Here is a 27,542-nt window from a genome sequence, read left to right as displayed (position 1 = left end):
TCAGCCTGGCAGATTATTTGTATCGACATGTTTTGAGTCAATCAGCAAACAGATTTCTCTTCATGTGCCTTAAACCGTGCAGTTTGTATCTTCATTGTAGATAGGTTTCTTCAGAAGTCCAGTAAACTGACAATAATGGAGAACTAGCTGACGCACCCCGTCGTGAAGACCCTCTGTAAGGTGATTACACGTTTCATTTTCAAGTCGCCTCCTTTACACGCAATTGCACCCCGGACACTGAGAGAAAGCATGAGAAATGGCTTCAATTTCAATGTGAAAGCGCAGTACAGGTTCGATGGCTTCACATCTCCCATCAGTCAAATAAAATTGCAGTAAAGCGATCTAAATATGACTCTGAAGTACTGGGAAAGATGATTATTTTGAGCGTGCCTCCCAGGGTCTGCTACGAGGCTTAAGTTGGCTTCTTATTCGCCAGCTTCTTATGCGTGTTTTTCGTTCCACCTTAAATGGTGCTGCTGTGATGTTATGTCGCCTTTCGCCTGTAGATGGCTCTCTTCGATCAGTACTAATCCGGCTGGAATACTGCAGACATCTTCACTGAAAGGGAATATCCAAATAAATAGCGACTGTCCAAATTATATTTTTGTATGGAATATTTTTCAGAAAATCGCAAACCAATTTTAAAAACTCACCACAACACGGACTTACACTGGGAAAAGGTGATTGCACTTTCTGCTTATTGCTACGGCCTTCCCCCCGATTATGAAAATGTCTCACAGTTCTGACACCGACGTGTGAAAGACAATGTAACAGACTATCAAAATCCTGAAGTGCAAGAAATTTTAAGGCACCAGTTTTTTAAATATGATCCTGGCATGTCAGAATACATTTCGAAAAAGTATGGCATGAATTGCACGAATTGCAATGGCACAAATTGTTGAGAATATCACTGACCTTGCCGATATTTGCAGGGGATACGAATGTTTTGCACATGTTGAACTACAACAAGTAAAAATTGAGCTCCTTAATCAATATCACCGGGAATGTCCAATAATGACGAACATCAGTAGCTTCAAGGAAACTTGGACTCGCACATGGAGTTTTATCTTCGAATGGAGGGTGGGAGAATTCATTTATACTCTCGTTGCTCATTAGCTAAACTATTTTAAAAATATAACACGGATTTGTTCGACTGCGCCAGCTAGCTCTCCTCTGTCAATTGACAGGACTTTAGAAGAACATGTTCTCATACAACCAACATACAAATTACACATCTTAAGGAACATGAAGAGAAATCGTGTACTAAATAACATAAAACTGTCGCTGCAAATTATCACCAAGCTGTTTTATGTGTCTGACCACCTCTTTCCTACTTTGCAGCGAGCACAAATCTTTCTGTTTCTTCATCGCAATTTTACTGTCTCTTTCCCCCATGTGGAAATGGATCCACAGCCGAAACTTTAGGTCAGTTCCTGTTACTCTGTCCGATTAAAAGAGCTGTATTAAAGGCACTCCCATCTCTGCAGGAACGTTATTGCTGCTCTCAACACAATATACTGCAGCCAAATGTGATAGCGATACTGTCACTGCCTGTGGGCCACGTGTTCCTGCTGTCAACCTATTATGTCATGTTCATCCACACCCAGAAACATTACTGCTGTAGCACAAGAGTTATATAGGCGCAGTCCATAGAGCAAGAATCTCTTAATCTCAGAACTGTGGGTTCAGCCCCCACATTGGGTCCCTCTGTGTCAATTTGATCCCCCAATCCTCCTAGCATGACCTGATGGCGTAACAGTGATACCCAGTACCCAGCGTAATTCAGCTTTCTTTCCACTTGATTCAGATTTTGATATGAAATCATCGGCCGAACAAGAGTTTGTCTAAATCGAGGGAGATCTGCTCACAAGCAAGTATTAAACACTTCAGCATTTTCTGTTCGAATACCACACTTTGTCAAAACACTGCCGCTTCTTAAGCTAATAAGTAACTGTTTTTGAGCACGCATTGTATTGTTAATGCTTATATTAAAAAAGCATAAATTCACATAATGGAATTTGGACTGAACAAAGTAGTCCAGCCCCTTTACAACATTACATACCCACTGATTAAAGCTTAAAACTACAGCAGCAGGAGTAACAATAATGGCAACAACATGTTTGGAGTTCGGCATTTCATTTATTCTGCGGAAACATCGTATCGGAATGAACTGCCCGAGATAAAAGAGTAATTGCGGCTCCAGATCGTTTTTACAGAGCATTGCATTGTTCTGTTCATGCTGACTACACGCTTTAAATTTGTCATTTACTGCAAGCGTTGCTTTTCCGGGTTTTTCTGAAATTCCTCGCATTTGAGCCAGCACTAAAATATTTAATTCCCGTCGCTGAATACATCGTGGAACCAGTATTTGCAACGGAATGCTGTCACACATGAAACCTTTTTGTTATTCGGTTCTGAAGTTTGAAAATGAAAATAAAACGGGGGTCACTTCATAGGCTTGAAAGAAGTCCAAGCAGCATAAAAACCTGCGAATTCTCACAAAGGCTGCACCTTTCTTCTGCTGCTGTTATAAATCTGCCTTAAACATTTGAATGCATACCTTACTGATGCTAACCACATTCACGTGTTTACGAAGCTTTTTTCTGTCCGTTATGTTTTTGCTAAGCAGTTTCTCCGTTTTCCTCGTACTGTGATTGTCAGTGAGCACAATAAGACTGAAACAGTGTAAAGGCAGGTAAAAAAAGACAGGGTAAAACGCCTGACTGTCGGAAGTGGGATTTGAACCCGTGCCTCTATTTGGAGAGTGAAACACAAAGCTTAAAAGACACGAAGCTGTGAATTTGCTGTTTTAAACCGCTCGACTATCCTGAAAAAATGTGTGCTGATTGCACCAGTCGCATCCGATTTTCCGTAACTTTAGGACGATTGATACGACTGGACGAACACAATTTGTGGCGTTTAGCATGACATGGAAAACGGTAGCGGAGCATTCAGGTCCGGACTCCCAGACTCAGAAACAGTTTTTACCCCCGCACTATCAAACTATTAAACTCCCAGCCTCTCTCACTCTCTCCTCACCTCTCACCTATGATCTGAAACTCACAGTGCCTTCTTTCTTACCAAAAACTCAAACACACATTGAAAATCTACCTCTACCATACATGTCAAAAGCTCACTCCCCATCATTTCTATCCCTTTATTTCATTCTTTTGATGCATGTTTTTGCACATAACCTGTTACCTTTTTGTTGTTTTGCATACTGCCTGTTGTTGTTTTATGCACATCGGCTGTTGTCTTTCTTCTGTTATATAATTGTATTGTTGCTGTGTTTTTTTCTTTGTACTACTTATGTCCGAGAGCTAGCTAAATAGCATTTCGTTATACCATATACCTGTGTATGAGTATAATGACAATAAACTTGGACTTGAACTTGAACTTGACATAGTCTTGCAGGCAGTATATTATTTTATCGTTTACTCGTATAAAAAAGCATGGTCTTCTCGTTCCTAAATCAGATTTTAAGTGCTTACGAACGTAACTTCCAACCTGGACTGACAGCTCACCCGATCTGTTTGTGATCAGACCGTGGAGTCGGGGGCTGTACCAAGCGCACGTTCCTTCCCAATGCTGAGGCGATCATTCGGAAGATGGGTGTGAAGAGAGATAAGCTTTGTCGACTAAAAAACAAGGCAGGATATGCAAGAATACTAATCACTGGCGACAGTTATGTTCTCTTACTATTGAGATCCCTACATTGCGAGTTTTTTAAGACTTTGAAACTGAAGGAAAGCGGTGACAAATGAAACAGGCACGGGTAGGGCTTGAACCCACGCTCTTCGGTTTACGAGACCGACGCCTTCCCACTTGGCCACCGCGCCTTCAAGGAAGCATGGGAATAAGGTTGTTCAAATTACTTTTTTCTGAATCTGGTTTACATCGCCAAATGTAAACTGGAGGCAGCAACAACAATAAAAGGGATACTTGTCCTTAAACTCGGACGTGATGTTCTGCAGACTTGTGCACAATGTCCTGTTTTCTTGCAGTGTAGACATTTTGCTGTTCACGCTCCGCATTCATCTGCTTTGTGCGTTGTTAGTCCGCACCTGTAACATGTAATGCCAGCCGTCCCCTGTTCTTCTATTTCTCTAGCATGACTGCGTCCTGCTGCTCGGCTTTTGTTTGTAAATTTTGAGCGAGCGCCCCGTTCAGTGTCACTTTGTCACTGTGGTCAGAAAGCATTCTTGATTCTGCTTGAGCTGCTTCATGAATTCTAGCGACTGTAAGAGCTCTTTCTAAAGTCAGCCCTTCCTCCTGCAGCAATTTATAGTCTCTTAGGTGCACATTTTTCCACAAGTTGATCTCTTAACATGTCAGTTTCCAATACTCCAAAGTCACAAGATTTAGCCAGTTCTCTTAGTGCAGTCACAAAAGCATCAACAGATTCGTCCTGAGACTAAGTTCTCTGCCTAAATTTATGCCGTTCCAAAACCACTTTTCTCCACCGGGGTAAAGTTAGCTCGAAGTTCGAAAACGATTTTGGCACGCCTGTAGCGCTTTCACGAAACCTCTTAGAGTTGCGAGAATGCTTGTTTTGTGTATAAAATACATTGTGGATGCTTTCTCAGCCTTTACTTTTTCGATTTTATGACATTTTTTTGACCATGCACGAATATTCTTTTGTCCATATCTTCGCAATGGAAGCACAGAACGCCGTCAAACCAAATGCATTTTAAAGACCACGACTTGTGGATATTTCCACAGCCTTTACATCAAACTATCAGTGAGCTAATTATCTTTTTTTAAACCTCCGGTTTTTCATCGATGCGTAATTACGCACGAACTGGAACCCGGGGGACCGCTGTGTGCACACGTTCACAACGCGAGAAATACTGTTCAATACGGCTTCATGCGAAAAACCCGTATATGACCATAGGAAGCAGAACAGCGCAGTCTCCCATTACCCAGACTGTAAGCACGGGAATAAAGCTTTGTTTGATTTCTGAAACCCTTCCTTTACGTCCTGTTTTCATTCAGGTAAGGGTCAACTGTATTCACAATACTACTGACAGCAGGAAGATTAAAATATTCTTTTCTCAGCAGCTTATTAAAAACAGCTCCCATGATGTTCAAACCGATTTTTTACACAGAACACTGACACAGCTTTGCATTCTGAATCTCTTTTTCTCATGCTTTTATTTAATATGGCACAATGCACTGGGACAGGGGTATTCTGTTCACAAACCAATAGCATTTAAACCACAGCACCCACAATGCAGCAAGTGTTTTGCACACTAAGCAGGTCCTCTGACTTTTCCCAGCTTTGTTTTGGGTTGTGGAACCTTTCTTTATATTTTTTAGGATTTTCTGAAGATAACGCTACAGGTAACACAGTGCGATAGGTGGGTAGTCTTCATGGCTCAATAGCATTTCAAATACAGCACCCACACTGTTGAAACCAAGTGTTTTACACACCAGACAGGCCCCCTAACTTTATATAACCTTGCTGTGGCTGTGGCCCCTTTCTTTATTTTTTTATGATTTTCTGAAGATAACACTACAGGTAACACAGTGCGATAGTTGGGTAGTCTTCATGGCTCAATAGCATTTCAAATACAACAACCACACTGCTGAAACCAAGTGTTTTACACACCACACAGGTCCCCTAACCTTATACAACCTTTCTGTGGTTGTGGCCCCTTTATTTATTTTTTTAATAAGAATTTTAGTTTTTCAATATGGCACCATTAGACAGGCGGTACATGGGGATTGGGGGGTGCTATTCATGAGTCAATAGCTCTTCAAGCACAACAGCCACAGTGCTGCAACCAGGTGTTTTACACCAGACATTTCCCCTAACCTTATACAACCTCGCTTTGAGTTGTGGAACATTTCTTTATTTTTTAATGTTTTTTTTGACTGTAATCAAGTGTTGTGCTCACTAGGCAGGCCTCCTGACCTTTCACAGTCATGCTTTGTTGTGTGCAACTTTAATTATCTTTTTAGGATTTTATGAACATGGCAACTTCCACCGAGACGGGTGGGGGGTGTGGGGGTGCTCTTCAATAGCTTTTTCATCTATACACACAAACGGATGTAACCAAGACACTCAGAACCTGTCACGCAGGGGCTGACTGCTGAGGATAGGGATCCAATGCGGTGCCCTTGGTAGGGTTGGCGCGAGACGCAGGCGTAGTCGGAGTAAACAGGCAGGGGCCCGAGTCCGGGAAGGCGTAGAAGTTGCGTCGGTAGGCAGAGGCGTAAATGAAGAGACAGGCTGGGGTCAGGATCAGAGAAAGCGTAAAACAGGCGAAGGTACAAAATCGAGTGGCTAAAGCAGTTGTCGGAAAAGCGGGGTCGAGGTCCAGGGGAGAAGTCATAGTAAGGCAAAAGCGTAGTTAGTAGGTAAGCTCCGGGAGAGAATCTCAATCGTGAGCAATGACCGGGGGACAGATGAGGGTTTAAGTAGAGGACTGATTGACATGTGCACGTTTGGTATGGGGAGAGCTCGAGGGAATGCGGGAGCGCTTGCCTGCGTGAGGGAGATACATGACAGAACCAACAGAATCAACCTGAACTCATAGAAAAACAAGAATGCCCCCGAGACACCTGAATCCCCCTCCTGGACCACTCTGGTATCAACACCCCCAAACCCATCCATACCAGCTAACAAGATTCAGAATCGGTGCAACCCTCAACCTGGACCAAGAGCAGGATGGGACAAGAACCTGCACCACACTACGTACACAGGTTTGTATTTTTGGCTGAAGATGAAAATGTCTAACATAGATTGTTTTGGTTCTAGCAAACAATAAAAATAGTTGTTAAAATCCAAACACACATAATGAGATCACTCTCTGTCAGTAACATTCTGGGTCTGGGCTCCTCTGTATTTGGGCTAAAGAGAGTTCAACAACATTTATTAAATGCACTGACATCATAATCTGACAAGATCCATTGTTTAGGGGAGACTTGACCACCCACTGTCCCCCTGGTATCGTGAAGCTCATTGTCCTTTAGCTTTCCAAAACCAGAATCACTTGGGACTCCGGGGGGATCGGTGTATGCAAAATATGAATTCCTTATGCAAGAAATTGTATATGGTCAATATAGCGATCATATCTTATCAGCAGATAGTAATCTCCAAGGAACAAGTAATAGGTTTATTCCACGCTGAAAAATGATCAAATGATTGATGAACCCAAGTGATTTGAAAGAAATGTTAAACAACTCAAAGCGAGGTTGTATAAGGTTAGGGGAGCTGTCTGGTGTGTAAAACACCTGGTTGCAGCACTGTGGCAGTTGTGCTTGAAGAGCTATTGACTCGTGAAGAGCACGATGTACTATCCCCATGTACCGCCTGTCTAATGGTGCCATATTGAAAAACTCATAAAAAAATAAAGAAAGGGGCCACAACCACAGCAAGGTTGTATAAGGTTCTGGGGGCTGTCTGGTGTGTAAAACACCTGGTTTCAGCAGTGTGGCTGTTGTATTTGAAATGCTATTGAGCAATGAAGACGACCCACCCGTCCCAGTGTATTACCTGTAGTGTTATCTTCAGAAACTCATTACAAAATAAAGAAAGGGGCCACAGCCACAGTAAGGTTGTACGAGGTTTGGGGGCCTGTCTGGTGTGTAAAACACTTGGTTTCAGCAGAGTGGGTGCTGTATTTGAAATGCTATTGAGCCACGAAGACGACCCACCTGTCCCAGTGTATTACCTGTAGTGTTATCTTCAGAAAATCATTACAAAATAAAGAAAGGGGCCACAGCCACAGTAAGGTTGTATGAGGTTTGGGGGCCTGTCTGGTGTGTAAAACACTTGGTTTCAGCAGAGTGGGTGCTGTATTTGAAATGCTATTGAGCCATGAAGACGACCCACCCGTCCCAGTGTATTACCTGTAGTGTTATCTTTAGAAAATCATAAAAAATTAAAGAAAGGGGCCACAGCCACAGCAATGTTATATAAAGTTAGGGGGCCTGTCTGGTGTGTAAAACACTTGGTTTCAGCAGAGTGGGTGCTGTATTTGAAATGCTATTGAGCCACGAAGACGACCCACCCGTCCCAGTGTATTACCTGTAGTGTTATCTTCAGAAACTCATTACAAAATAAAGAAAGGGGCCAGAGCCACATTAAGGTTGTATGAGGTTCGGGGGCCTGTCTGGTGTGTAAAACACTTGGTTTCAGCAGTGTGGGTGCTGTATTTGAAATGCTATTGAGCCATGAAGACAACCCACCCATCCCACCTGTAGTGTTATCTTCAGAAAATCATAAAAAAATAAAGGTTCCATAACCCAAAACAAAGCTGGGAATAGTCAGATGACCTGCTTAGTGTGCAAAACACTTACCTGCAGCATTGTGGGTGCTGTGGTTTAAATGCTATTGGTTTGTGAACCAGTGCATTGTGCCACATTAAATAAAAGCAAGAGAAAAAGAGATTCAGAACACAAAGCTGTGTCAGTGTTCTGTGTAAAAAATCGGTTTGAACATCATGGGAGCTGTTTTTAATAAGCTGCTGAGTAAAGAATATTTTAATCTTCCTGCTGTCAGTAGTATTGTGAATATAGTTGACCCTTACCTGAATGAAAACAGGACGTAAAGGAAGGGTTTCAGAAATCAAACAAAGCTTTATTCCCGTGCTTACAGTCTGGGTAATTGGAGACCGCGCTGTTCTGCTTCCTATGGTCATATACGGGTTTTTCGCATGAAGCCGTATTGAACAGTATTTCTCGCTTTGTGAACGTGTTCACACAGTGGTCCCCCGGGTTCCAGTTCGTGCGTAATTACGCATCGATGAAAAACCGGAGGTTTAAAAAAAGATAATTAGCTCACCGATAGATTGATGTAAAGGCTGTGGAAATATCCACAAGTCGTGGTCTTTAAAATGCTTTTGGTTTGAAGGCGTTCTGTGCTTCCATTGCGGAGATATGGACAAAAGCATATTCGTGCTTGGTCAAAAAAATGTCATAAAAACGAAAAAGTAAAGGCTGAGAAAGCATCCACAATGTATTTTATACACAAAGCAAGTGTTTTTGTAACTCTAAGAGATTTCGTGAAAGCGCTACAGGCGTGCCAAAATCGTTTTCGAACTTCAAGCTAACTTTCGCGGTGTAAAGTAAGCGTCTAAGGCAGCTACACTCTGTTAATGTGTACCTTTTTCTCCAGGGAGGTTGGCGAAAATCCGCTGCACGGGAGCCCCGATACTAAAATCTGCAGTGTTCTGCTCGCTTTGAGTCCGTCAAGCACTCATCTCTCGTCGCCATAAATGTTGTGTATCTAAATTTAGAGACGTTTTTATATTATTTTAACTATTTTATTAACTACACAGATCACGCCCTTACACCATATATTCCCGCCTTCTACTCTCTCGTTCTGTTGTCTCGCGATGTCTACTCACTATACTACATTTAGCATGACTTCTTGTTGCAGTTGAGCTCAAAGCTGGAGATGATCTCCATATTCTACCGCACTATCTAGTCCGAAACGTAGTACACAGTACATACTTTTTTAAGTGAACTCAGGTTGTTAAAAAATTAAACCAGCACCCTGTCACAGAAACGTACCCCAGTCTCCAGCGCAACAAGAGGGGGTACTCAGCACTGTACTAACGAGGAGCGCTTGTCTGCAGCTGAGCGTCAGCTCTGTTTACTGTCAGCAGTCATTGCCTCATTTCCAAAGACTTTTTCACCTGCTCTCAGCTTTTAAAGACAGTCATAAACGCTCAAGAAGTAATTCATGTCAGTTGGAAGTCTGTTTCTGTTGTCTCAGCTCTTGATAAAGAAAAGCCGTGCGTGGGAGACTCCCTCTCTGAAGAAGTTTGCCGTCACCTTGCGAGGGAGAAGAGCCATCAATCACCGAGGCAACCACTGAGACAGTTAACATTAAACACGTGAAATGCGAGATGTTGTGATTTGTTTCCCGCTTAAGGCTTCTATCGTTTCTACTCTAACGAGAAAGACCTCTTTATTAGAAGTGAGATTTTAACAAACGTCTCCAGGGTTAACTGCGACCTGAACGCAACGCCTTAGACCACCAGTCATCTTGCCTGTGGTACTTAGAGCAGCGCTCAATAAAAATGATCAGAAACCGAAAGCGCTTCTTATGCGGATCAGTATATTCCGATTCCACTGGTTCTGCAGAAGAAATAAGAAAAGCCGAACTCAAAGCACTGTGTTGCCATTACGGGTACTCTGCAGCTGCTTTAAGATCTACTCACACCGTGTTGCCATTAAGGCTACCTAGTTAAAAAAAAAAACATCGTCATCTTTTTGAACGTGATTATTAGACACCCGTTAAATCTCCACCGAGGTTTCTTGAGAGATCGTTCAGCGAGCGAGTATTAAAAAACTACGTCGCTTCCAACCTCTGCTGTCACTGTAAACTCGGACGTGATGTTCTGCAGATGTGCAGTGTGCCTTTCCTCTTGTCGTATTCAAGAGTACTCACTGTGTGAGCTCCTCACTGCGTGTTCTGTACTCTACTGTGATTTAATTTAGATGATTACGTGAGTAGAGTGACAAGATCTACTTGAACATTTTCGGTTTGTGAAATGAAACACTAAATACACTACTGTAAATACAAGTAATGGACATTTAAAATAACCACAGTACAGCTAGAAGAGTGAAAGATAAAAGGCTATTTAGAATGACATTCACAATAGACTTAAGAATGGCACAACTGCCCGAACAGGGACTTGAACCCTGGGCCCTCAGATTAAAAGTCTGATGTTCTACCGACTGAGCTATCCAGGCTCTGAAAGAAGGTCGACACTGTCGGGATCCTCGCAAGTCACCTGTCTCTTGTTCCGAAGAGCAGTCATACCTGACCCGTCTCGAATGACCACTGACAGACTTTATCATGAAGCGACGGCACCACGCCCAGTAGAATGAGTGAGAAATACAGCATGACATGGGGAGGTAAGGGGCTCCTAAAATCCATCTTTCCTCACATTACTGATTTTTTTCAATAGCATTTTGACCTTTTTTCACATTCAGATTTTTTTCTCATTTAATAAAATCTTTTAATCAACAACATTAAAAAGAAAACAAATGGAACGTTTTTTGGAACAATAATTAAAAAATATTTCAATGACTTGGTTGTATACGTGTGCACACCCTTTATAAAGGGAGTTGCAACAGTGCTGAAATTTAAAGAGCATTTCTGTAGAGAACAGCCTTGATGTTAAGCTTAGGGAGCCTGTCTTTTCGAAATTCTATTTCTTAACACCTTGCACAGCCCGACAGACTAACACATATTTGTTGGAGAAATTGGCTCACACACCGGAAGACACTAACGTTTATTTATGTTAGAGTATGTGAATAACAGTTTAACCGAAAAAGTTTGTAATTGTGATTTTGTTAAAATTCAATAAATCGTCTATCAACAGTTAGAATTTATTAAGAAATTGTTTTATTTCATAAACTATAAGGCAATTCAGAGAGTTTATTGGTCATATCCTTTGCTTATGTTCTTTTAACTCTAGAGTTCAGGATCCAAACCCAGCTGCGGACGATTGTGTTTCTTGAATCTCTTGTAATCATCAAAAGTCGATGTGTAGTCCTTCAGTACTTTCTCGAGTTGTGCCATGGATATTTTATACGATCAATACTTGTCATGCTCTTTTGCATTTTCCTTAACAAATGGAAAAGTTCAAAGTGTGTTTATGGAGTGTTTCACATCTACACGAAAGCACTTGTAACAGTACAGGACACGCAGTGAGGAATTCGTGAAGCTTTCAGTTTAGTGCGGAGTTCAGAAGGAGGATTCGCTCGCTGAATGATCTCTCAGGAAATCCCGGGTGAGATTCAACAGGTGTTTTCTGCAACAGCCACAAGTGTGAAGCAATCTCTGGATTTCCTGAATTTGAACTAAATTATTAGTTCAAATAATTTAAGATTTAACAGAACTAAATGAGGTACATTTAAAACAGCAGCGCAACTCTGCAGCACGTCGAGTGTGCCTGCATTTAATTGTGTAAACCTGGCTCTCTCTGAACACGAGCAAAGAGTTCTCACTCAACAGAAGATTGCGATGTGAATATAAAGCACCTGGAGATGCCAGGAATTGAACCAGGGACCTCATCCATGCAAAGCATGCACTCTACCGCTGAGCTACATCCCCAATGGAAAAGGTAATGGAAAAGACTTGTCCAGACTTGTCCAGATGCTCACTGATCACAATCCACCACTCACGAAGAATGCCTGCCAGTTTCCCACTTTCGCGTTTCCTCTACTACAGAGTAAATGCATGGGAATGAAGAAATAAGGAAGGAAAAATAATCGCATTGAAGCTTCAAGAGACTGGGCACAAATTAATCTATTATTTTTGTATCCAGTCACACGTGCGACGGTGGTTAATTCCCAGACGGGGAAGTGCTTTTTTTCTACCTCCTTACTCGACTGTCTTTCAATTCTGTTTTATTTGAAACTTTTTGCATCTTTTAAGTGCTCTTGATTCAACTATGCATGTTTGCAGTGCGCCGAGACCTGAGAATGTTGCACTTTTGCGCTCATTCTTAGGAACTTGTGGATTTTTGATTAAATTTATTCCTAATTATGCAGACATATCAGAACCTCTTAGAAAACTAACGAGGAAAAGACAGAAGTGGGAATGGACATCGGAAACTGAGAAAGCCATTGCCGAGTTGAAAAGAGCACTTGTAACTGAACCATGTCTGGCATACTTCAAACTAGATGCACCACCAGTAGTGATCAGTGACGCGAATCCTTTAGGACTTGGAGCAGTATTGCTACAAAGACAAGAAAATAGACAGAACAAACCAGTGGCATATGCAAGTCGCTCACTTACCCCAACAGAAAGGCATTACTCACAAATAGAGCGTGAAGCCTTGGGTTGTGTTTGGGCAGTGGAACATTTTAGGACATATTTATGGGGAGGCAAGTTCACACTTCAAATGGATCATAAACCCCTCATTTATATGTTCAATCCCAAAAAGGCAACATTGTTACCACCCAGGATACAAAGACTTGGATTGAGATTATGGCCTTATGATTACAAAATTGAACACATAGTAGGGAAAACCAATGTCGCAGACTCATTGTCACGTCTTCCTTTACCAGACACAGAAGACACTGGTTATGAAGACACCTATGTTGATAGAATGCTTTCAATCAGCACTTATGAACTGCATGCACTGACACTTGAGGAACTTAAACAAGCAACAAACGAAGATGACACATTGAAATTGTTGATGTCCATAGATGAAAAAGGACAATGGCCTAATCCAATTCCAGACAAACTGCAGCCATACCACAGGTGTAGGTTGGAGTTATCTACATATGATGGACTGCTTTTAAGAAGACAGAGGATTGTGTTACCGAAAACAAAAATCAGACAAACACTGAAAATAGCACATGAGACTCATCACAGTGTAGCTCGTACAAAACAGTACCTGAGAAGCAACTTTTACTGGCCCAACATGAACAGTGATGTTGAAAGACTAATCAGGAATTGTTCCACTTGTGTGTTGAATCAGCCATTGCAGGAGGATCAACCTCTCCAACCACTTGAATTACCACCAAGGCCTTGGACAAAATTGGGCATTGCCCTGGTAGGTCCCATTCAGAATGAATACATATTGACTGTCATAGACTATTATACTTCTAAACCTGAGGCGGTTGTTGTATCAGACATATCTTCAGCCACAGTTATTAGAGAGCTGATGAACATCTTTGCACGATTTGGTTATCCACTAGAGGTAGTAACAGATGATGGCAGGCAATTCATAGGACAGTTGTTTGAATCATTTCTGACTATTGTGGAATTAAACTTGTGGAATTAATCGTTGAATTAAACACATCCGTGCATCACCTTACTATCCGAGATGTAATGGCAAAATTGAAAGATTTCAAAGATACCTGAAAAAAGCTTTAAGAGCAGCTGTGACAGAAGGAAAAAAGAGAGAGAGGAACTCCCTAAGATTCTGCTGACTTATAGATCAACACCACACAGGGCATCTGGAGAAACCCCAGCTAATCTTATCTTTGGGCGTGATATCCGGACTAAACTACCAAACGTGGAAAAGAAAGAAGAAGAGCCAAGGGACATTCAAAAGACAAAAGATATCCATAGACATCATGAGGAGTATGCACACAAAATGAAATTATATGCAGACCAGACACGGATCATAACTTCAAGGTCGGTGACATAGTGTTTGTGGCTGGCCTAGACACCGGTAAATTGGATGCCAAGTTCAAAGACACTCGCTATGTGTTATTGAGAAACACCTCTTGTAACTCCTTTGAGTTAGTGAATGTGGAAGATGGCTCAAAAATAATGAGAAATGTAAAACATCTTTGAACGCTCCTCCATTGGATCTTGATTTTGAATCTGCAGAAACACAAAATGCTGAGAATACAGGACTTTCTGACGTGCAGGAAGTGCCGAGTCCTCAGACAGTGGAGAGTACATCCGTAGGAGAGCCAGTAACTTTACCCAGTAGTAAAGTAACAACCATTAGTGGCAGGGTTATCAGGAAACTGGCTCATTACAGAGACATTTAAAAATACAGGACTTGCATAGTTCTCCAAATGTTAAATTGCACTATTTTGTTTGTGTTATCTATGTAGATGTTGCTTAGACTGCTAGAAATGAGGTGATATTTAGACTTAAGTAGAAATTGAACTAAAATTTGAGTTGGTACGTATAGAAATTGTTGTAAAAAAGATGAATGTATTGAATAGAAATGAAAGGGTTTATATACATTTTGTTGTAATAGTTAATAACCGTTTACTGTGTGTTGATATAAAATTGTTACAATTGTATGATAAAGTTATAGACTTTAAAAATAACAAAGGAAGGGATGTAGTATAGTGAATAGACATCGTGAGACAACAGAACGAGATAAGCTACTGGACACACCCGCCCCTCCTCACACAGACCGTGGAAAAGCCCCCGAGTGGGAGGGCTCTCTCTTCCTCCCAGGAGCTCTTGGACACGACGCACAGACAAGGCGCGGGGAGCCGCCGCCTGCAAACACGGCTCCAGGCAGGACTCCACTCCGCAGCAGCCGCAGAGCAGAGGAGATGGGAGCAGCTTATCTCCTGTGCAGAGACCTGAGCTGTTGTTGCTGCGGACGCTGTTTTTTTTCTTTTCACGGGGTAGGAGTGAATGTTGAGTTGCCCTTAGAAATGAAGCAGACCACTTCAACAGCACGGGTGTGTGTGTGCGTGCGCCCTGGTGATTCTGGGAGACAGATCGAACCTGGGCTAAAAGAGAGGGGGCTTAGCCCTCTTGCATTTGCTAGTTCAAAGTTGTACAACCCATTTGTATCTGCTAGGCAGCGCAGTCGTTGTGCACAAAGAACGCTGTGAAAATTGTCAAAAGCAAGTCATTCCGAGTTGGTCGGTTGTGTTTTCCGTTCATACGCGAAATGCTGAAATGATCTCTCGGCTCCTCGGTTGTCATTTCTGCTCCGTAAAGGAATCACAGTACGCGTCGGCTTCCAGCACGGTGGGTCAAGACACGATGCCTGGGGTCAGAGCAAGCGATGTCTTCCTTGTTAGTATAGTGGTGAGTATCCATGCCTGTCATGTGGGAGACCGGGGTTTGATTCCCCGACGGGGAATCGCTCTTCTTCTACCTCCTTAGAGAAAGTACTGCCTTTCACTTCTCTGTATTTTCTTTCACAGCGCTGTGCAGCTTTTCATTGCTCTTGCTTTCCTGTTCCTGATGGTAGCGGTTTACAGAACAGAAAGTCCTCATGGGACATACCCTCAAACTCATATCTAACATAAACGAGTGAATTGGCCAAATCGATTACAGACTCACCTAATTGCAATGAAAAGCATCTGCTCATCTTAACGCGCTCTACCAGTGTACTTTTGAAACCATCCGCCATTTCAATAATTCTATGAGTGACTGTGTCTTTCAGAGGGGGCAGCAGGTCGAGCTGTTTAGCAGCTTTTTTTCACACATAATATGTGTCAGCTCTTTTGTTAACAGTAAATAAGGGTGTTCAAAAAAAGTGTCTGTTTATTAGGTGTAAAAATTCCTTAACGTCTTTGATGCTGTCATCAAAGATAAACTGCAATCAGCAAAGATAAAAGGATAATAATCTTTGCATACTACCCTGTCTTTCTCACACCTGGAGAAGGCTCCACAGCCGAAACGGTGTGTTTCCTTTCTTCTCTTTTCAACATGGAATAATCCTTTACTTGTTCCTTTACAGCCTACGCATGCTGACGCAGCTACCCACCTGATATATAACATTCCTATAATCACAACTATGAATTTCCACTGTGGGTATTACATGTCACAACGCAGAAATGCAACAGTGACGTGTCGTAATTACAAATGTACATGATAAGTGATTTTGTCTCTCCTACCTTAGTGTCGGAATATTAAGATGTTCTGGTGACAAGGAAGGAGGGAAAAAGTAAATCAGCAGAAGGGGTGCTATTTTGTTAACTGTTAATCCTTACATGTTCAGAAGGTCATATTTAAAAAATGGTACAGTACATTTTCTTATACTTAATGATTTTCATAATTTGTCACATTACCTCAGTGGCAGAATTGTGAGACTATTTTATAATCAGGAGGGAGGGTCATAGCAATAAGCAGAAAGTGCCATCACCCTTTGCTCATCTTCGGTTAACCATATTCTCACATGCCATGTTCTAAATGTCCCATTGTAGACTGCTATATTAACATTTCTTGCAAAATGCAAGATTTTGAGACTTTTAACAATCAGAAAGCAAGGTCGTGGTAAATATGCAGAAAATGCCAGTGAATGAATGGTTTGCTTTTGTCTTATTTACTTGTCGTCTAGCATGCCAGTTTGTGTTATTGTGAGTTTTGAAAATTGGTTTTTGATTTTCTTAAATGTGTTTCATACAAAAATGCAATTTGGATAATCATTATGTACATATTCCCCTTTACTGAGGCTATGTCCAGTAATCCACTCGGATTAGTATTTTTAAAAATAACTATAGAGAGCCATCTACAGGCGAAAGGCGGCATAACATCACAGCACCTAATAAGGTGGAACGAAAAACGCGAATAAGAAGCCAACTTCAGCTTCGTTAATGCAGCAGGATTGGGTGAGGTGAGGTGGAAAAATATTTCTTCCTCTGCATCCTAACATTTTTGTAGTTGTTCCAGGACTTCTCGCCCCAGATAAAGCTGCCAATACATCACTTGTTTCTACTCCATCATGATCAGCAGTGTTATCGGTACTAAGCTCCACAGCCGAAACATTGTGTTTCCTTTCTTCTCTCCGTGAAGGTTGATTCGATTTGTCAGCGAAACCGAAACTTAACCCTTTTTATAATTGCAGGAAATGCGAGTGTTTAACACGTGTCAGAATCACCAGGAATGTCCAATAATGACGAACATTGCAACCCCCCAGAAAACCATATTCACCCATGAAAAATGATCGTCGAATGGCTGGCGGGAGACATCATTTATACTCCCGTTGCATTGTGTGGCAGGGGCTCCGTGTCCCCTGAGCAGAACTGGAGGATCGTTTATTTGCAATTCTTTGGAAAGGAGCTTCTTTCGAAATCAATGCGTGCCTGGATGTTCGCGAACGTGCTCCCTTGTGTTGGCTTGTCCCGCACTGGAGGAGCACAAGGCAAGTCTTCACAAGACAAAAACCTCCAGTGCACAGCACTCTGAAAACAATTCTTGGCTGGCGCGTTTTATTTCAAAACAGAAACAGCACCAATTGAACAAATCGGCCAGACGCACATCGCCTCCGGGCGGCGAGTAGGAAGCGCCGGGACGCTATGTTGCAGAGCCCTGAGAGGGAACCAGGAGCGCACATTTAGAGGGGGGCGGGGGGCTTCCTTCGCGCTCTGCCCCCAGTCTCTTGCGCGAGTACTAAATCTCACGGAGCCAGCCAGGCGAGGAGCTAGCCTAGGCTGCGCGATTAGTGCTGAGGGTGTGGGCCGCTTGCAGGGGCTTGTACAAGACATACTTACCTGGCAGGGGAGATACCTTGATCAAGAAGGAGGTTCACTCAGGGCGAGTCTCAGCCATTGCACTCCGGCTGTGCTGACCCCTGCGAATTCCCCAAATGTGGGAATCTCGACTGCATAATTTCTGGTAGTGGGGGACTGCGTTGGCGCTCTCCCCTGATGTGCTTGGTCCAATATCAGATACGGAAGAGTTACGACACCACGAGCTGCGATAGGATCCCAGTTCGAAAGGAGTCGATGCCACTGCTGGTTCCCGGTTTCTTTTAGTTAGAGGTCCGGAGAAGCATTTCAAGCTGGTTAGACTACTCCTTCCGGACATTCATTCCCTTTTCAAAGTCAGTCGTTTTGCTGTAGTCTGCATTATTTAGGCTGATTATCGAGGATAGCCTTTATTTGGTCATGGGGGCCTCGGTGCTGTATGCTAATTCTAAAGACAGTTTCACCCAATTTCTGATTGCTAGGTTCTGTACCAGTGCAGATATGTCAAACAGTGAATGGCTGAACCTCTATTGTATCCGTGCTCAATGAATGAAATCAGTAATAAATGAATATATGTATAGTTATACGAAAAACAAGTGGTTTATCGACTCATCTTTATTTGCAGATTTAGAGGCAGCTTCGATATTCATTTTACAAACGGGTTTTTTTTTTATATGGGTCACACACATGCCATAGCAACAAAACATCTCTAGAGATGAGGCTATAGATCACCTTTCCATCCTCCAGGTTTTCTTCCCAAATCCTACGGCACCAACGGCGACCCCTGCTGGCCGAGAGAGCAAAAGCTTGCAGCACCTGGTATTCCCAGGAAGTCTCCCATCCAAGTACTATTCAGGCCCGACCCTGCTTAGCTTCCAAAACCAGACCAAATCAGGCGCTTTCAGGGTGGTGAGGCCACAAGTGAAAGCAGAGGTGCCTGACTCGCTACTTGAAGCTGTGTGTGGCTGGGGCTCCGTGCCCCCTGAGCGGGACTGAAGGATCGTTCGTGTGCAACTCTTTGGAAAGGAGCTTCTTTCCAAATCGCATTGCGTGCCTGGATGTTGGCGAATGTGCTCCCTTGTGTTGGCTTGTCCCGCACTGGAGGAGAACAAACAAACTGCATGGAGGAGCACAAGGCAAGTCTTCACAAGACAAAAACCTCCAGTGCACAGCACTCTGAAAACCTTTCTGGGCTGTCGCGTGTTTATTTCAGCACATAAAGCACACCAGTCCAACACGTCGGCCGGGCGCGCGGCGCCTCCGCCCTCTTGTGGCCTTGCGGCGTCAGAGCAAGAGGCTCCTTCTCGCTGCCTTTCCGCTGTGTTGCAGAGCCCCGAGAGGGAACCTGGAGCGCACACTTTGTGGGGGGCGGGGGACCGCGTTCGCGCTCTGCCCCCGGTCTCTTGCGCGAGTACTAAATCTCACGGCGCCAGCCAGCGGCCAGGAGACAAGTACAATATCGTGGGACAGGGGGGCCTTGTCATTGATTGTTACATATGAGACGGGGATTAGGAGGACACTCCGACTGATTGGTAAAGGGGAACACTAACACCAGAGTGACACCCCCGGCGTCTCTTTTTGAGAGACGCCCTGGGATTTCTTCATGGCCTTGGAGGGTTGGGACCTCAGTTTTACGCCTTCCCCGAAGGACGGCGCCTGTTTGTGCAGCAGAGTGTCGCCATCAGGATGCTGGGGCATAAGAAAGCCACAGTGAGCTCCCTACTGGTCCCAGTCACACCTCTTGGAGAAGCAGCAGCAACCTGAGCTTTTCCGGGGGGAATCTCCCATCCAGGTGCCGGCTAGGCTCACACCTGCTGGGCTGCCGTGGGTGAGCCGAGTCAAGAGTCGCAGGGTGAGATCTAGTCACCGGGGAGAAACGATACAAGCGAAGGAGTACTCGGCTCCCAGCACTTGAAAAGACCGACAAATGACTCGTTCCCACCGGAGCTGAATGTACCTGCATGTGTCGTGTCCTCTTCTTCCCCCGCCCCGCTGTGTTTGCTGTATTGTCTTTGAAGCCGGCCCCCGAGACGAGACGAGACGGGATGTTCCTGTGCCCCAATTAACACTTTACAAGTGCCTTTCCCCGGCATTGTGGCCATTGTTGGTGGTCACACGCAATAAGATAAGGTGGAGGAGAGCGGGGCATGCCCAGCGCCAGACATTCAAGGAGGGGGCTGTGCGAGGTGAGGTGAGGTGCGACACGCCGGAGCCCCGACGCTGCTAATGCGGAGCACTTGTTTAACTGGCATTGAAAGGACGTGTGCGCACGGAGCGAGCCTTCCCTGCGGCGGAGCGTGGAAACTTTCTCCCCGCGCTGCAGGAGTTGTGTGCGCTGCAGCGGTGCCGAGAGAACAGCACAGAAGGCAGCAGGTTCTGGAGAGCGGGTAAGAGCCGGAGGCGGCGGCGTGCGGGACAAGGTGCTGGCCTAGGCTGCGCGCTTTGTGCTTTGGGTGCGAGCCGCTTGCAGGGGCTTGTACAACTCATACTTACCTGGCAGGGGAGATACCTTGATCAAGAAGGAGGTTCACCCAGGGTGAGGCTCGGCCATTGCACTCCAGCTGCTTGGTGGAGAAAACACACAAGAGAGTTGGCACTCAGAGTGTCGAAGGGTCGATGTATACTAGGGCTCAGTTGAAATAAAACGTCAGGACTTTTCCGACTAGTGTCACACGAAGAGAGTACATCCTTCCCACCCCTCTGCGTCTGTCTCAGTAACTCGCTGTGATCGTATAGTGGTCAGTATTTTGTGTTGTGGCCGCAACAACCCCGGTTCGATTCCGGGTCCTGGCAGAATAGGAGGAGTACTGCCTGCCTGGATGGTTGATGAACGACAGAGGCCACTCCGACCTCTTCTCGGTTTTCTTCAATGACTTACTAAGGATCTTCTTCAAATTCGCCCATGCAGGGGAAGCCAGTTTCACCAAAGCAAACGCAGGAAAGTGCATTTCAAGCAGAGACCAGGAGGGACTTGTTTACACCGAGAGTGGTCGGAGAATGGAACAATGCGCCCAGCCCTGTTGCTGAAACTGATTCTTGATGAGATTTTCGGCTCACTAAGAGGCTTGTCCCCTCCACCCGCCCATCTCTGTGTACAGTAGAGCCTCCAGTCCAGCCAGCACATGTCCACAGACATTCACAACGGCGACTTATCATAAAACGTTTGCACATATAGTTAAATTATTAGTTGTTTTTACAGGAAGTTAAAAAAAAACACTTGAATTACTTATCCAGTCTCTCGAAATAAAGTTATTTTTCAAGCAATGCAACAAACCTCGGGCAATGTGTTTTTTTTAATCCAACATTGACAGCCACATCTTAAATCTTGTCAGTCAGCTCTTTTTTCTCTATTTGAATTGTGGCTTACACATCGCATGACTTTAAAAGCTAGAAAAACAGGTTTCAATTCACAATAGCTGGCGAGCCTTGTTAGCTGAAAAAAAATTTAGAATCCCCGGTGGAACACATTCCGTAAGAATCAGCGCTTTTATAGTATATTTCACCTTTAAAGGTGGCTTCTCAAAACGCTTTACGGGATAAAAACAACAAGAACAGCAGCAACAACAATATTGTATTTCATTGCACTTTGAAAACCAAGTAATAACTTAACTACATGTGCAAACGTTTTATGATATATCGCTGTTGTGAATGTCTGTGGAGTGTATCTTATTTGCCTTACGTCCTGGTGATCTCGCTCGCCCTCCCCCCCCCTCTCCCTCAATTCAATTCAATTCAAGGTGTTTTATTAGCATGACAGATGGGTACAATCAGTGTTGGGTATTTACTTTGCTTTGCGATTCCACTTTTAAATTGTCCAATGTGCTGCTGTAATACAGTTTAAAATACAGTAAGTCTAAACTGTATCAGCTTTATTTATGGGTTGCAATTTAGAAAAATTCAAAAACCGCACTCAAAATGCAATTTAGAGCTTTCTGGCAAGAGGAGACACCCAAATTAATAATGTAACATGCCACTGTTTGTGCATGAACAAAGTTATACTGCTATTTTCATTAGATACGCGATTAAAAAAAATATTTTTTTTAATCCCCGGCGGAACACATTCCATAAGAATCAGCGCTTTTATATATCGCCTTTAAACAGATATATTTAAACACGCGTTTACGATTTAAATCAAAACACGATTCAAATCAATATAAATGTTTATTTTGTAACGCATAGGTGGCTATTCATTGTTATTAAAAATACTTAAATTCGATCATGTTGTGATATTTAGAAATATAAATTTGTTTGGTGCGAGTGAGGTTTTATTTAATCTCTGACCAAGGGAAACGTTTCATTTTTTCAAAGACATCTTTGTTAAAAGAGACAGTCATGGTTCCAATGGGATTCGATCACAGACCGTGTGACATGGGAGTTAGGAACCTAGCCCCCTGCGCCACCAGCAAGGTCACATGCAGGGTGCTGAAAAAGCACTACAGAAACATTATCAACAAACAATGTACAGCGTGTACTATTCTTGTGTTGCGGTACATGAATATAATTATATCGTTATTAATTTCTTTAGATACGCGATTCCATATTATATTCCCTTTTAATCAAATTCTAAAAGTATGCTTGTTGACTCCGGTATCTCGTTAAAGACTTCGATGCTTAAAATGTTTAGGGAGAAATGGAATACTGGTGTGTATTTTTTCTTTAAAGTACCAAGACCATCCATATACTGTATGTTTGTGTTCCAAAATTAATATCGTTAATTTATTATTTTTATGCTCAGCTACTAAGATTTCCCTTCAGTGGTAAAATTCCATATAAATATTCAATACTTAAACGGGCACATTTAAGACATATACATACTGTATACAGTACAGTTAGCATACGGTAATATGTTCATGTTCCTAAATCAATCTCTTTTATGAGCATGTGAAAGGCATGGTGAATCGATTCTCAAAAATTACTGTACTTTGGATTGGAAACAAATGCGTGATTGCGAAATGTTACTTTTACAAACACGGTCAATGAAAACAATAATAAGGACCAGGGTAATACTTTGAGTTTACAGCTTGTCCAAGGTCATTCATTATTAATACTATTAGTAATAACTTCGTTAAAGACTTTAATGGCGACAGCTCAAACATGAGAGGTTGAGCTTTATTAGCTCCACCTTGCGGAAATTCCGGATACTATTATTTTGCTTGCGGTATTATAGGGGAATTTACGGTAACTCGCGGTATTTAACGGTAACTCGCGGTAGACTGCGTAAAGGGCACCACAAAATAATGCGGTATCGCCCGTGCATTTTGAATGGCTGCATCTGTAAATGATATCTCCCGCCAGCCCTTCAAAGATACTTTTCCATGGGTGAATATGGTTGTCTGGGGAGTTGCGGTGTTGATCACTATTGGACTTCCCCGGTCTCAAGTGTTGTTGTTGGACACGGGCAAAAGACTCGCATTTTCGGCAAATATAAAGAGGGTTAAGGTTTCGGCTTTAGCGGAGGCAGTGTTTACATTGACAATAATAAGAAGAAGATCGTCCCTGGGTGGGCTTGAAACACCAATCTTTCAGTTAACAGTCGAACGCGCTCGCTGATTGCGCCACAGAGACTGATGAGAGAGGCTTTTCTCCATTCGCACCTTCCCAGTCAAAAAATAAACATTGCTTGCATTTTCTTGCCGGTCGGCAATATTCCTTCTGCTCTGATAGCCAAGAATTACATTTCATTTTTCACAAGCTGTATGAATTTCTTGAAAAACAAGTTGTTGCAGAAAGGAAATGCATTCATGCTTTAAACTAAATCAAGCCCTATGTGGTTGTCCAAGATGGTAGTTTCTGCACAAAAAGACAGGAAGAAAGGCACAGCTGGGATGTGGAGCCAGGATCTCTTGTTAATGAGACAGGTAGTTAAACCGACTCAGCTACGGTGCTGGCAGAATTCTCCTCTTTTATAGCCGCTTGGACACACCGCTCTGAGCCATCTGCGTTCTCGAAGCCCTGAGTCTGCCGGCTGAGCAAGCTGCCTCCTTTACACGGAACAGGAGCCCTGACCGTAAGAGAAATGAAGAGAAATGGCTTTTATTGGGCACTTTTCATGTCCAATGCGCTTGACATCTCCCAAGGGCGACAGAGTTCATTTACGACACTTTTCCTTTCTTTCTTTTTTCTGTACTCTTTGATGAAACAAAACGAGAAATCATGTAAGGGAAAATGTCTTTTTTCATGGAGAAAACATGCACCAGGAAATGTTGTGTTTAGAAGAAGTGAGTTAACATGAAAAGTGACCTAATTTACCGGAGCAAATGCTCACCTAGCAAGATCTGCTTTACTACAAGAGAGAAGTAGAGTGAAAGACGTGATCATTTCACGCCGTTGTGGAACAAAACGCTTTTTTCTTGGAATTCTAAATCAATCAAAAAGTGATGATTTTTTAAAACTGATAAAAATGTAGAAAACACGTTTCTCACTTAGAAATTTAAGATGGGGGTGGGGTATTACTAGTAGCGGCGCTGAACTCACCATGGTGCAATTCATTTACGTGACGGGTTAGTTGTTTAATGGATAACGCATCTGATTTCGGTTTATAAGATTGTCGATTCGACTTCTACCGGGGTTGTGTGATTTAAATCAGGCTCCTCAGAAATAGATGTCCGTTATGTAAATGAACCGCACCTGAAAGCAAACGTTGGGTCTGGGTTCCTTTCTTTCCTGCATGAAATAGCAAATCGTTACAAAAAAAAAAACACCAACTAATGTCCAATAGTCCAATAGTTAGTCATTTAAGTAAACATGAATATACTGTAAGGTCTTGGTACATGGGAGTGGATTTCAACCACAATTAAAAAAGGGCAAATTATAATGACAGGCTTCAGACACTTTGTCATACAAAAGTGACCAAACACTCCCTAACTTTCAGGTTTGCTTGAACCTGTAACAAAGAAGCAGTCTGAAACTTCCATTCTCTGTTGTCACTGTCTCTAAAGCCAGACATGATGTTTCACAGATGTGCAGTGTGCCTTTTCTCTTGTCATGTTCAAGATGATCTGCTGCATAAGCTCCTATCTGGGTGTTCTATACTGCACTGTTATTTCATTCAGATTACCTATGTGGTGTAATTTTCTAATTTTCAGGCTCCTGCAAATACACCAGCTGACCTCAATGTGATTTGAACGCAACCTTCTGATCTGTAGTCAGACGCGCTACCGTTGCACCACGAGGTCACTCATGACAAGTCCTTTTAATTCCCCCAAAGAGAATAACAGTAATGCTAGAATAACTAGTATTAAAACTAATACTACTACTGTTAATTCTCTAACAGTAACACTATAATTATAAATAATATTTACATGAATATGAACATTAAAACTAAAACTATCAGTAGCGCTATCATCATTAATACTCACATGAACACTAGCATTAAAACAACCAGTTGTACTCTCATTAATATTAATATGAATACACTAGTATTAGTATTTGTTGCTACCCATGACGTTACATCGCTCTTTGTGATGAACGCGATACACCTAGACGCACACAGTGACGTGGCGCCTGTCCCCGTGTAACCATACTTATGATTTATAAACACGGGAAAAAATACATGTAAACTGTTACTTACATACATTTATCAACTTGGAATATATTTTTTTAGCTCTAGGATACAGTAACCTAAATAATAATAAGAATAATCATTGTTTAATTTCGGTTTGAACATTTTTTACACTAAACGCACTGTGGTAATTGATCGATACAGTCTTTATTGACTGTTTTCTAGATATTTAAAACAGGATCAAAAACAGAAAAAGAACCAGTACTCACCAATCGGTGAAGTTAATCGTTTATTCTATGGTTTTTCAATTGAATTAATTGGTTTTCGATAGATAAGTGATCAATAACTCTCCTCCGTGCGCACCCTGCGCCTCCCGCGGTCTTGCTCTCTGATCCAGGTGCTCAGGCTGGTGTCTGTGACATCACAGCGCTCTTTCTAACAGAGCAGAGCGAGTCTCCGCTGGAGGAGACTCCTGTCCGGAGCCCGGGGTTCTTTTCTTACAGATATAACATCCCCCCCAAAAAAGAACACACCAGGCTGTGAAGAGAAGCGAATCATAACAGTTGTAAAAGGAGAGCGACAAACCAAGGAATGAAATTCATTAAACAGGAAAAAAAATAGTTTACTTCGCAGATGAATGTGTTACAAGGCGTACCTGTGTGGAGCAGTAGAGAACGAGTACAAGTCCCTGTAATAAGTGCTTTTAAATGTTTTAAACGAATCATCAGAGTATAGAAGCCAGGAGGATCAGGAACCTGATCCTGGAGGTTAAAATGTGTATCCTGGTTTTATTTCCAGCCTGCTCTCAGTTCCATAGGTAGTCTGATTATTTAAATTAAATGTATAACTGTTACAATAATTCATCTAATTGTAAATTTATAAGACTGTGAGACACCTGTGAGAGACATATGAGAGCTGGTGATTCCCTGGGCTGGTGTGGAATCACACACAGACAGGTCTTCTTCTGTGTGATCTTAGTCCCACTGCTGAGAGCTACAGACTGGTCAACTGGTCACTACTGTAGACACGGCCATTGGCCCATCAGCTACTAATAATCAATATACAGTGTACTGACCAGAGTGTCACTACTTGTGTTTATTACATTACAAGATAATTCCACACTCACGTGTGTTAGAAAACATTTATAAAACATGTTTGGAGATTGACATACAGTAAAGAAAGTAATACTGAAGGGCTGGAGGTCCTGGAAAGAGTTAATAGAAGCTTCTTGCTTCTGACCTGGAACAGAGTCCACAGCTGACAGATCAGTGAGTCTTTAGCCCAGTTCACAGAGAGGAGAACCAGGAGCTCTTCTCTGTCTCTAAGTGGCTGTGAGGAAGGAGAAAATGGGGAGATGTGACCTGAATCCAGGCTGTTCTGTCTGATATTATTCATGTAGCAGCACTGATTGTCTGAATGTCCTCTGGTTCTGGATTGACGGATAAAAAGAAGTATGGAGCTTCTGTCCGATTGTCTCTGAGCTGTGAATCTGACTAAGAAGAGAATAATGATTTTTTATTCTGCCTCTGATAATTTTTCTCTTTGCCAAGTGGTGTTACATCCCCTTCAGAAACTCTGCACAGACTGTCAGAGTGAGAGAAAAGTAGAGAGATGGACAGATAAGAGCACACACAGCGAGGGAGACATACGTCTTGATTTACTTTGAAACAAGTGTTCATTTCCTTTGTGGAACAAGTTGTTTCTGAACTTCAAGAAATTCATACAACTTCTGAAAGATAAAATATAAGTCTTGCTAATCAGGACAGAAGAAATACCGCAAGAAAATGTCAGTGATTTTTCTCCTTTTAACGAAAAGTGGAGAAAAACAATGGCAGTGCATCTCCTTCATCTTAATTTAGCTTAATACAAGTATTCACTTCCTTTTCTGTGGATTACAGACTGCGAAAGATTAAATAAAGTTATTGGTTATTCATGGTCAGTGCAGAAGAAATACTGCCGGCTGGCAGGAAAATGTCAGTATTTTATAATTCTTTAACTACAAACGTGTGAATGGCAAAAAGCAACGGGAGTGTGTCTCTGTGGAGCTGGTAAATGAAGGGCTGGTGGTTCAAACCCACTAAGGGACGAGCTTCAGACTGTTTCCCTGTAACCATAATCTCTGCTAAAAATTGAAGGGATTTCTTCGCAAACCCTCTTGAATATT

The 27,542-nt window shown here is 42.6% G+C and overlaps 4 non-coding genes and 1 pseudogene across 4 annotated transcripts; 1 reads left to right on the top strand and 4 right to left on the bottom strand.

Moving 5' to 3' along the window:
• Positions 1-3,767: 3,767 nt before the first annotated feature.
• trnat-cgu (transfer RNA threonine (anticodon CGU)) lies at positions 3,768-3,839 on the bottom strand. The gene has a single exon. It is a non-coding gene; the product is annotated as a tRNA-Thr (tRNA).
• Positions 3,840-10,637: 6,798 nt separating this feature from the next.
• trnak-uuu (transfer RNA lysine (anticodon UUU)) lies at positions 10,638-10,710 on the bottom strand. The gene has a single exon. It is a non-coding gene; the product is annotated as a tRNA-Lys (tRNA).
• Positions 10,711-12,007: 1,297 nt separating this feature from the next.
• trnaa-ugc (transfer RNA alanine (anticodon UGC)) lies at positions 12,008-12,079 on the bottom strand. The gene has a single exon. It is a non-coding gene; the product is annotated as a tRNA-Ala (tRNA).
• Positions 12,080-17,893: 5,814 nt separating this feature from the next.
• On the top strand, positions 17,894-18,057 carry LOC148671049 (U1 spliceosomal RNA). Its single transcript, XR_015937684.1, has one exon. It is a non-coding gene; the product is annotated as a U1 spliceosomal RNA (small nuclear RNA).
• A 624-nt stretch (positions 18,058-18,681) lies between these two features.
• Positions 18,682-18,800, bottom strand: LOC148671048 (5S ribosomal RNA; annotated as a pseudogene).
• Positions 18,801-27,542: the final 8,742 nt, after the last annotated feature.

This window comes from Lepisosteus platostomus, chromosome 5 (assembly GCF_059453375.1).
Source record: "Lepisosteus platostomus isolate fLepPlt1 chromosome 5, fLepPlt1.hap1, whole genome shotgun sequence".
Taxonomy (NCBI): Eukaryota; Metazoa; Chordata; class Actinopteri; order Semionotiformes; family Lepisosteidae; genus Lepisosteus; species Lepisosteus platostomus.
The sequence above is the reverse complement of the archived record's forward strand: the minus strand, read 5'-3'. Positions and strand labels throughout refer to the sequence as shown.